Source organism: Helobdella robusta (assembly GCF_000326865.2).
Source record: "Helobdella robusta unplaced genomic scaffold HELROscaffold_96, whole genome shotgun sequence".
In the NCBI taxonomy this organism is placed as follows: Eukaryota; Metazoa; Annelida; class Clitellata; order Rhynchobdellida; family Glossiphoniidae; genus Helobdella; species Helobdella robusta.
This window is the reverse complement of record NW_008705547.1, coordinates 336,387-349,551: the sequence shown is the minus strand read 5'-3', so window position 1 is coordinate 349,551 and position 13,165 is coordinate 336,387.

Genomic DNA, 13,165 nt, shown 5'->3' with positions numbered 1-13,165 from the left:
GCATCATCATCATCATCAGTGGATGTTCACGGTCCAGTGACCCAACGACATTTCCTCCACTCCATGGGGATAACCACCAGGCTGCAGGTTATACCACCACCATCATCATCATCATCTTCATCATCATCATCATTATAATCATACTCATCATCATCATCACCACCATCATCACCACCATCATCATCATACTCATCATCACCACCACCATCATCATCCTCATCCTCATCGTCATCATCATCATCATCCTCATCGTCACCATCATCATCATCACTACCATCATCACTACACTACCATCTCCATCATCATCATCATCATCATCATCATCAGATGATGATGATCATCACTACCATCATCACCACCACCATCATCATCACCATCATCACCACCACCACCATCATCATCATCATCACCATCATCACCACCACCATCATCATCATCATCCTCATCGTCATCATCATCATCATCCTCATCGTCACCATCATCATCATCACTACCATCATCACTACACTACCATCTCCATCATCATCATCATCATCATCATCATCAGATGATGATGATCATCACTACCATCATCACCACCACCATCATCATCACCATCATCACCACCACCACCATCATCATCATCATCACCATCATCACCACCACCATCATCATCATCATCATCACCATCATCACCACCACCATCATCATCATCACCATCATCATCATCATCATCATCATCAGATGTTATTGTGTTCAGCGCCCTACCACCAGCATGCCGATTTGATATCTGGCTACCGAATGCTGACCGACGAAGAAGGGATGGGGTCAAGGTTCAAGTTCATGGCCATTACTCAGAAGTGTGAGTGAAAGAGTGAATGAATGAATTAATGAATGAAAAAATATTTCAAATAGGGATGATTAGTTGAATTAATCAATGAGCCATTGAGTAAATTATTATTGAGTGAATGATTGAGTAAATGAATGAGTGGATGATTGAGTGTATGAATGAGTGCATGGATAAATGAATTAAACAGTGAGTAAATAATGAGTGAATGAATAAATGGATGAATGATTGATTGAGTGGTTGAATAAGCGAGTGTATAAATTTGGAAATGAAAGAACGATTAAATGAATGAATGAATGAACGAATGAATGAATGAATGAATGAATAAACGAACGAACGAACGAAAGGAAGAATGAATGGATATAAGTGAATGAATGAATGATCGCCAAAAAACTTGCCATATATTTTCATCATCACATTTCAAACAGCCACTGATGTTGAAGGGAACGAAGTGGAGGGTGGGGCTGGTCCTGTGGGGTTCTGAGGACACTGGCTTGGATGATGATGATGATTATGAAAAAGACGATGACGATGATGAAGAAGATGATGATGATGAATTAATATATCTGATAAGTACTTAGGAAATATTTGTTTTATGACATTTTTAAAACATTTGAATTATTTTATATTGTATAATTCTTCTCTGATTACTTCTCCACCATTTGCGAAGTTCAGAGCGGATCTCAAGACCCATCTGTTTTCAAAATTCATTGAGGAGCGCTGTTGAACATCGCGGAAATACAACAACAACACACGTTTAGACGACATTTTCCCCGAGATCGGGGGTTGCCGTTTGGCTACCTATGATGAAACCATTGTCACTTCTGTCATCATAAGTAATTTATTTGGCTAATTTTTACGCAGGACGCCCTTCCTTACGCAACCACAGTTATAAGCGGTGGGCCTAGCCTTTGATGATCCAACATCACTCACAAGGCAGTGAGGGTCAGTTTAATGTCATAACCAGGACAGAAAACATCGCGGAAATAGCGCTTTATATACTGAGTGATTGGTTAATTGATTGATTGGTTGGTTGATTGGTTGGTTGATTGATTGATAAAATGATTGATTGGTTGATTGATTGATAGATAGATTGATTGATTGGTTGATTGATTGATTGATTGATTGGTTGATTGATTGATTGATTGATTGATTGATTGATTGATTGATTGATTGATTGATTGATTGATTGATTGATTGATTGATTACATTGTGTGTTAATGAAGACGTGTTTGTAAACCTACTTCTTAAAAAAAAATTGGTGTTTTTTAAGCTAAAAATTTGAAAAAATGGAAAATGAGATGGAATGGGAGGGAAACGCGGGAATGAGTTAAAAATGGGAATGGGAATTTTCGGAAACGTTGTAACGAATGGGGATCAGGGAAAGAATCGGAAGTGAGAAAATTATGGAAGGGAATTAAGGGCAAATTTCAAATCCGGCTCACCTCCAGTTGAAACCACTTAGGAGGGTTTACCTAGATTTTTAAACACGTGCAAATAATAACTAAAACTCACCGCAGAAAATAACATGACCTTGAGGACTTAATTTTTCAATGTTGAATAAATGAAAAAAAAAACTTAAGTAACTCGAGCCAACCCAAGGTTCCTTAGTATAAAAACGATAGCTCTCAACTCTAACCAAACCACATGGAATCTGTCTGTGAAGAAATTGTCAACATCAGGCGGTGTTGTTTTTGTGATTGTAGTTGGTGAGGTTATTTGTGGGTAGGAGTTAATAAGCAAAGACAATATACATAAAATTCTCTTCGACTTGCTACATTCATTATCCAGAATGTTCATACTACTTAAAACTTAACCCTGCAATGTCTACTTTCTAAAGTTCGATTTTTTTTTCACGAATTATATCAGTCACTAATATTCATAATCTGAACCAAATGCAGTGGAATGAAGTCTATGAAATCAAGTGTATATACATGTCAAACAAATAGTTGTGGTATATAAGGTTAAACTTATCTACCTAAGCTAGACTTATACCTATTACCTAAACTTAAACTTAACTTAAACCTATTACCTAAGGTAATACTTTCACAACCGCGCTTCAACCAGACTACTTTTTAAGTGTGACATTGAGGTTGGTTGGTTAAGTATATCGCATTACAAACGATTAAATAAAACCAATGAATTAGTCACATTAACATTGCAATACTGTTTAAAATTTAATAAAGTACTATTATGGTTAGATACATGGTTAACATTTGCAGAAAATTTATCATTAAAACAGTTACATAGGATGTTTGTGTTTATTTAAAGTGACAATGGGCGGATTAAAAAAAAAAAAAATGTTTGTTTAGCAATATGTTGGGAGGTTGTAGATGTTTATTTGTATGTCTCGAACACACACACACACACACACACACACACACTTTCTCTCTCACACATACATACATTCACACACAACATACACACAAACCCAAACACACATCCACACCACACATACATACACACATCCACACCACACATACATACACTCACACACATACATATATTCACACACAAACACACACACATTCATTCACACACACAAACTCAATCACACACACACACTCCACATATATGAAATGACGTTCTTACTATAAGTTTTACACGTAACGAATTTTAACAATTACTTTAATTAGTCTAATTATATCCTAATTGAATTGAATTATTTAATCAAATAAATTATTAATAATTGTTAGAATTACCGGTAAAATTTAGTCATCGTAATGATTGTCTTGTTATACTTGTTGCTCTTATTTAAAACTGGGGAACATTTGACAGTCGAAAATACAGTTGAGTTTGTTGAGTTTTTTATAAGGGCACCAATTGTTTACTGCATGAATTCAGTTTACACATTATAATCTACTGAGTTGTTGAATTACTACTGAGTTTGTTGATGTTGTTGTTGTTGATGTTGTTGTTGATGTTGTTGATGAATTATATTTCATTTGTAAGGGCATCAATCATTGTTTATTACATGAATTCAATATATACATTATAATCTACTGCGTTCTTGAATTACCACTGAGTTTGTTGATATTGTTGTTGTTGTTGTTGATGTTGTTGTTGATGATGAATTATATTTCATTTGTAAGTGCATCAATCATCGTTTATTACATGAATTCAGTATATACATTGTAATCTACCTAACTCTGGATGAGCGACCACTTTTTTTTTATTTTATCGCGTCAGATTTAGTTAGGCTCGACACAGGCCTATATTTTAATCAAAATCTTACCTCACGTTCTGATTTATTTAACGCAAAAAAAATAAAATACCGTCAAACAATTTAATATCATGTAGAAAGTGGCTCGGTTTGACGCCAAATTATGTTAATATATCAGATGCATGATCTTTAACATAAAAGAAAAATTGTCTTATTAATTTAATGATTAATTATTAATTATTCATTTATTTAAAGAGCTGGGAGACCGGTAATTAATACTAACTTGTAGGCCGTACGGTGGTTCACATTTGAATGGGGAAAAATTTTTTTTTTATGATTTGAGTGCACACCATCTGAAAAGTTTCCATTGGGTCCAAAAAACTTAAAAACCAAAAATAAGGCTAATCAAAATAAATTTAGAGGTTAATCATGCATCTCAAAATTATATAAAAATGGGATAATTAATTCATTATTTCGAAATAAAATGCAAACATAACTGGAAAGTATCAAAAGTTGGCTACTTACTTAATTCAAAACATAGATATTAGATATTTTAAAAAGCAAATATATATCAGTCAAATCACAAGCCCCTTAATAATGACAGGATGAACCACACATTGCTATAGATGATTCGGCTTGACACAGTACTATCTTTGACATGTTTTCTTTCAGCTGAGAGCTCATACATCTCACTAGAGGATTACAAGCAGTTGGTTGAACTCTGTCTATTAGTGCTGGGTTATCCAATGCAGACTGATGGCATGTACTATTTCCGTGTTTTTGGAGCATATCACATTGTCAGATGGATGGCCAAATGGATGCCCTAAATGATCTACTGTCTCAAAATGAAACAAAAAGTTTAACTGAATTTATTTGTTCTACAATGAATAACAGCAACTGTTAATCTAGCAACTAACAAGCTACCAGCAACTGTTAATCTACTGTTTTAGAAACCCAATGTTAATTTGCTGATTGGGATAAATAAAAAGAATACCTTAAAATATAGACACATGTGAGAAACTCATGATGGAAACGTTGAACAAACATCTAATATGATTTTTATGAATGGTACGAGCTTTTAAAAATTGGCAAACAAGATTTTACATTGTCTCGTAAAATTTTTCAAAACGCTCACTAAACTTCACCTGTAAGGTCGCGAAGTAATTATACCGCTTAAATCAGGCATGTCATACGCGAAAAGCACCAAGATAATCTGAGTATACCGACGGACCATAACAACAAATCCGAGAAATATTTTGCGGCATGTTTGACACCGCTGGCTTAAACCATGTTATTAATGGTAATTTAACAACTTGTCATATTGACTTGTAAATTTTAATAACGTATTTCTTGTTGGAGATTTAACACAGTTTGCTAGCTTGAAGTTTGCATGCATTTATTTTTTGTCAGAAAAAAAACAAATTGTTTTGCGTATAATAATGAAATAATTCAAAAAAATTTTCTAATTAAATTAATTAATTTAATTAATTAATTAATTAATAATTTTTTAAAAATAATTTTAATAGTCAGTTGTTAGCCACGTTTTGAAAATTCATGTTGTCTGACATTTACACACTGGCGAAAATATGTGGATGGCTGCCTATTACTACTACTACTACTACTACTACTATAACTACTACTACTACTATAACTACTACCACTACTACTACTACTATAACTACTACCACTACTACTACTACTACTACTACTACTACTATTACTACTACTACTGCTACTACTACCACTACTACTACTACTACTACTACTACTACTACTACTACTACTACTACTACTACTACTACTGCTACTACTACTACTACTACTACTAATATTATTCTAAACTTGTGACTTCATTTAGTTGATTGCGCGAATCACAACTCCTCTCCAGTCTGATTTGTTGGCATCTGTGAGGGTTTGTATGATGTGTGTATGTGTATGTATGTATGTATGTATGTATGTATGTATGTATGTATGTATGTATGTATGTATGTATGTATGTATGTATGTATGTATGTATGTATGTATGTATGTATGTATGTATGTATGTATGTATGTATGTATGTATGTATGTATGTATGTATGTATGTATGTATGTATGTATGTATGTATGTATGTATGTATGTATGTATGTATGAACCCATAATTGATTAGAACTATAGGGAAGTAATAATCATATCCGGGTTCAGCTTTAATCTATGTTAAACGCTTCGCACAGACAGGTATTTAAATGTATGTATGTATGTATGTATGTATGCATGCATGCACAATTTATGGAGCAAAAAAAAAATTTCGTTTCGTTTCGTGAATCAACGCATCACACACTTTTGCATGTGAAAGGCGAGGATCTTTTTTTGCATTCGAACCCACATCCACAATGCCGGGCAACTTAGCCATTACGCCATCGCAAGATTTATTTCAAAGCGCCGAAAATAATTCACTAAAAATTCCACGAGCCTGGATTATAAACAAGAAACTGTCTGTTCAGAGCAGCCAGCGTTCGAGTTATCAACGTATGAAATTGTCTTCTCGTATGCGCCCTGTTGCCAGACGAACATCCACTTCTTTCTGTACTGCAAACTGCTGACATCCAAGTTAACGCTACTCAAGTATGACCATATCAGATTGATGTTATTCTGCGGTTCGTCACACGTGCGACCGACCACTACTGTTCCATTTTCCGTACTCTGAATCAGTGAATCAGGTTGTAGAAGTTGAGTGAGATGTTGGTTTTTGTAAAATTCTCAGACCAAAAGTTGAGAAAAGTTGCAAAAAGTTTGAGTAAATGTTGAGGCCTATGATGTTACTATACAAGGTTGGATCTAGTGAATCTGGTTGAGTGAAGGCAAAAATTTAAAGTTTGATTAGGAAAGCCAAAAACTGCCAAATTTTCTAAAGTTGGGTCAAAACATAACCTAGCTACCTTTTTCGCTTATTAATTTTTGTCAATTTTCTAATTAAAAACTTATTAAGACTTAATTAAAAACTGTGTATTGTGTATAAAAACAGAGTTATACTGTGTTTCATTACAAAAACTGCTTACTACAGCCGTGACCCTCTTTGGCCCTTCTAGATCTACCCCACTGTTTCTATACCTACTCAGGAAAGCAAGTTGTTTTTTTAACTTAAACTTTTATTAATTTTCGTTCGATTTGTGCTAAAAATGCTGTTTGGTATGATTGAAAAATGGAGTAATAGAAGTATCTAGTTTAATTACGCGGTGGTAAAGATTTCATATATCTTTGAAATTAAATTCTTTTTATTTGCTCAGATAGGTACCATTCTTCTGCCATATCTAATAAATGTGTGTCTGAGCACATCATGAACTCAGTGTAAATCATGAGTTTGTATAAATTAAATTCGTTTCAAAATGAATGGTATGAATATGCTGATATTTTGCTAGCACCCTAAGATAATTTGCATGTATAATACATATATATATATATATATATATATATATATATATATATACATATATATTTATATATGCATAATATATATGTATGCATAATATATATATATGTATGTATAATATATATTATTATTGGCATTAATCAACTTAAAGTTTGTCTTTTTCAATTTTCCTAGCTAGAATTTTCTGGGAATTAGTCAGTTTGTTGATAATAGAATTATCCAAGTTCATCATGAAAATTTAATGAAACTGTTGTTACCCATCAATACATACAATAAATACATACATACATACAATATAATACATACATACATACAATATAATACATACATACATACAATATAATACATACATACATACAATATAATACATACATACATATACAAACGTTAAATAAAAAATTCATTGGTGAATTCGGATGATCATGCGAGCATTGATAAGACAAAAGACAAATTATAGATATTTCATAAAATTTATAAATTAGAGGAAAAAGTTTGAAAGGTTTATTGAATTGTATTGTACTGTATATATTGCATTGTTTCCTTTTCTATGTAGGTATGTATCGCGTATGTATTGTATTGCATTATATGTATGTATTGTATCGTATTGAATTGTTTTATATTGTATGTATGAATTTTATTTTATTGTATATATTTGAAATTAAACTTTATATTTTCAAACATTTGTAACGATAGTTCGCATGCTGATGAAAGATCTTTGCGCTAATGCAGGGGTGGGCAAACTTTTTTGCTGGAGGGCCGCATTGAAAACTATTTGACATTTGAAGGGCCGCATATGTACTTGAATAAAAAATTTATTCGACCCGGGGGAGAATTTTTTAAGATTTGTGGCTTTTCTTTGGTCATCGTTAGTATATGTTGAACGAATGCTGTTGAACATCGCGAAAATAGCGCTTTATAAGTTAATTGATTGATTGATTGATTGATTGATTGATTGATTGATTGATTGATTGATTGATTGATTGATTGATTGATTGATTGATTGATTGATTGATTGATTGATTGATTGATTGATTGATTGATTGATTGATTGATTGATTGATTGATTGATTGATTGATTGATTGATTGATTGATTGATTGATTGATTGATTGATTGATTGATTGATTGATTGATTGATTGATTGATTGATTGATTGATTGATTGATTGATTGATTGATTGATTGATTGATTGATTGATTGATTGATTGATTGATTGATTGATTGATTGATTGATTGATTGATTGATTGATTGATTGATTGATTGATTGATTGATTGATTGATTGATTGATTGGTTAATTGATTGATTGATTGATTGATTGATTGACGACATTTTTTTGTGAATAAGACCTCACGGGCCGCATAAAATAGCTTCCCGACGGCCCGCCGGCCGTAGTTGCCAACCCCAGCGTTAATTTATTTCACAGATTTGAAAAACATTCCATAATTTACATTGTTAATGAATTTTAAAATTTCAAACTTGCACTCTAACACGATTACAATAGTATCCATTTGACTTTTTGTAACTATTTGTTTCGTTCCCTAATTCAACTACATTTTCAGTACAACTCGTTCAAAAGCAGAATGTATTTTTAGTTGTATGTTTTGTTTGTTCTGACGCGTTGATGAAGCTTTTGTAATTTTATACAAGTCATTGGTGAGTGTGCACACGAAGTACGGTGTCCGAGTATGAAATCCATACAGAGAAACTGGAAAAAGTTCAGAGAAGGTCAACTGGCGAACTAGTTTCTAGTTTGTACTTGTGGGTGTCTGTTCAGTTCAATCTATTTTACCTGTTGAATTAAAATTACTTGCCTGTGATATTTAGCAACTTATTCTTCATCGTTTTGGTTTTTGCGGACGTTTTCATACGATTTTTTTTTTCATTTAGTTCAATTCTGCCAACACTGTTTTTTTAATTCAATCTGATACATTTTTATTTGTTTTTTAATTTTTCTGTATTGGTTTGGCGAGGGGTTAGGGTTACTTGAAATAATGATGATAATAATAATAATGATAATAATAATAATAGTAATATTAATTGTTAGAAATTAATTATTAAATAATTAATAATTGGAGTTGGTGAGAATTAGATCCTTAAAAACGATCTTCTCCTATTGATATGACGAACTACAATGGAACGTTGTTAACAACCGAATGTAAACAACAAAAATGGACATTCAAATTTTAATAACAGTTTTAATTTTGAAACTTTTTGCAAGTAAAAATAATATTTATTTAAAAATATTTGCGGAATCTTTTTAGCAATTTAAAAACTTTACAAAGCTACAGGAAAATCCACTCAAGAAGAATTTAACTTGCTGTACTATGATGGCTCCGATAGACCACTAAACACCGATAACATACAGGCAGAGGTAGTTATAACCTACCAAATTTAATTCAAGTACACATCTTGCTTCGTAATTAGTTGTACTTTTGTAATTTGTAATTTAAAATTATTAAAAGAAATATGACTATGTTATAAGGTAACCAGACATAAAGACAAACAAACTGCCTAGCGTGTAATATTTTATCTCGTGAAAATTACTCGGCAGTCGATTAGTAAGTTTTAGAAGGTTTTCTTGTTTCAAACAAACTAGAATCAAACTGATGGTAGATTTCCGATTCCTGGTAAAAATTAACTACTCCGTGTCTCGACTTCTACCACCAATACTAAATATCACAACTACAGAGAAAAATACTTTAAAAAACACTTGAAATCGGTCAGTGTAGTTTTATTATTAGTGATCATTTTCAGCATTAAAGCTGATTGCATTTCGCTAGACGATCATTAAAAAAATATTTTCAAAATAAACAATTAAAAAAACTTCAAATTTATAATAATTTCTTGAGTTGGATAAAAAATTCTGACTCCGACTTTGATTCGAGCAAAAATCTTAGACTCTGACTGACTCCGACCCTTTGGGTTTCAACCATTCTACCTTTTGACTCTAAGTTTATGACCCTATAATTGTAAAAAATTGTACAAGTCTTATGCGAAAGAAGGTTTACAAAAAAAATGCTGAGAACCAATAGGCAGAAATTTAAAAAAATTTATTTGCTTCGAACGGGTGAATAATTTTTTCAAGAAAATATAAAATTTATCGACTGAAATGTTTGCACAAAACATTTTAACTCATATTGACGAGTTAACATGGCATATCGACACGCCATATCATATTGAATCTGTCAGTTTCTGCGTCTGTCAGATCCTGATTTTTAAAGAATAATAAAAAAAAATATTGAATCTAAATAGAAGACACATGTAAATAGATGAGGATTTGATGTTTTATTCTTGTCCAAATATAAAACTCCCACCATTTTGAACGTGAACTTGTGCCAAGATTACAAGATTGTTGATTAAAATTAACAAAATTTGTTCATATACCGAAATTGGGTGATGAAGCTTAATAATTTAAATAAAAATAAAGTGAATCCGTTCTTGAATTTAAAAATTTGCCAGGAACATGCCGAGCTGAAGATCAAGTTCGTGAGAGAAAATACCTCTCAGTTTGAAGTATTTTTGCGTCTAAACAGGTTGAAACTGTTGTCATTAACTAAAGGAAATCATTTTAACGTACACTTCTCCGATTGATTTTTCAAGGTACATTGTGTCAGATAATTTTGAAGTGCGCCTGATTGGCAAAAATAATGAGAATGAAAAAGTTCAAATAAAAGTAATAAATGCATTTTTTTATAAGTAGAATTGTGCGTGTGCGTGTGTGTGTGTGTGTGTGTGTGGGTGTGTGTGGTTTTACACAGCTCATGGTAATACTGAAACCTCTTCTCTTTGCTAAAAATGATGCGAAATGACATTTCTTCCTCTGGGGAAATCTTTGATCGTGAACTTCTTACTCTTGGTCGTGATATTTTTCAATCAAGACTGCTAAATCATTTTTCAAATCTTATGTCATTGATCATTGTCTAACTTGATTTTCATTTACTAGTCAGTTACACGCCGATGACTTATATTTATATATTTCTCCTCCTTGGACTCTTTCCGTAGCACTTGCAGTTATTTCAAGTGCCATACGCTAAATTCATATAAGTTTAAACTTTTGTAATTTAATTAATCTAAAAGCGCTGCTATTATATTTCTTCCTGATTAATATTCTGCTTGATTCTCGAACCTTCAAATTTTTTCATAATTTACTTAGTTTCAGTTTTGTTTTTGATTCACTGTATTTAACTTTCACTAATTTGTAATGTAATTAAAAATTCTCCTGTTTATCTTCGAAAATAAAATGGTCCCACTTTTTACACATCTTTAGTTACTTGGTTGGTTTTACCTTGGATCGAATACCTCAACTCGCTAGTCATTTGCCTTTCTGCTTCTACGTCATTGTTTTGAATTTAATAAACCTTACAACTCTATCGTTTGTTTAGATAATCTTGTTTTCATTTCTTCTTACACCGGCTGCCTATAAAATAAGTCATAATATTTCAAATTTGCCAATTAATATGCACAAATTTCTATTAAACTATTTGTCCAAAGTATGTATTGGATTTTTTTTAACCAAACCTTAGCTAAGAGTTCCATAGAATCATCTCCAGTAAATTTCTGTATTGTTTATTCAAATTTATTCAAACCTAATAAAAATATAAACGATAAAAACTTTTATTTCTCAAAAGAGATTAAGTTGTCACTATCAAGGAAACGTTGACGGCGTCCCTTCACAGAAGGCTGCTATATCACTTTGCCATGGCGTCAGGTAGTAAAAATAAATCTTATCAACCCGAGTTTATCGCTATGGGCAGTTAATTTTGTCGTCCAAATAATTTTTCCAGTGGTATCTATCAAAGAGAAAAAAAGGCTTTTGAGCTGAAATCGAAGTATGCAGGATCGTTGGACAGAGTCGTGGTGGAGAAATCCGTTAGGAGGAATCGTTCTTGTGGTAAACTTATTTGAAAAAGTTTTGTAACAAATTTTTTAACAAAAAATATTACAATATAATCTTGTCTTAAACTACAAAATCAATCTTGAATGCGTTTGAATGAAGTCAAGTTTTAGAATTCAATTATATTTTAGTTTTTCAGTTGAAAATTTTTTAATTTCATTAAAAACATTTCATAATGTATTGTAAGGAGGTTGTAAGTGAATATATTTTATGATATAATAGTTTACAAGTATTGATTTATGCTTATTTGGGTTAGTCTTCCCATTATATTTTCTATTTTCTCATTCACTGACTTCATCTCAGGGTAATCATCTAAGTTCAGTTTTGAAAAATATGATACTAGAAATTATTTTTTTTTTAGAGTCTGGCGTTTGAAACATTTTAAACAATCTCAGTTCATTTTAAACTGATTTAAAAATGTGAAACTTCTCAAGAATTCTATCATTATGGAGTAAAAAACTTATGAACTGATTAAAATCAAAGCCTTATGGTACTAAGATTCAGTTAATATATTTAGGAGTTCGTGACGACTTTGGGCTCGACAAACAAATAAGGCAAAAAGTTCAAAAGGTGGTATACATTATTTGCTAGGATGACTAATAGCCAGTTAACCTTACTTTTTTTTAATTCTTAAGCTGGTTCGAAGAAATGTTACCGAACTACTCGACAGAGAAATCAGAGTTGTAAAAATATTCATATGCGTTGATACATCTGTGGTAAATGTATTTTCTGTTCTGTTTTGTAGCAATTTAATTTCATCTTGAAATCAAATTTTTTTAATTTTATAATTCATTTCCAGGCTGAATTCTTTTGAACATAGTTGTTGAATATTTTAAAGAGTGATTAGATTGGATAATATATTTATTTTCA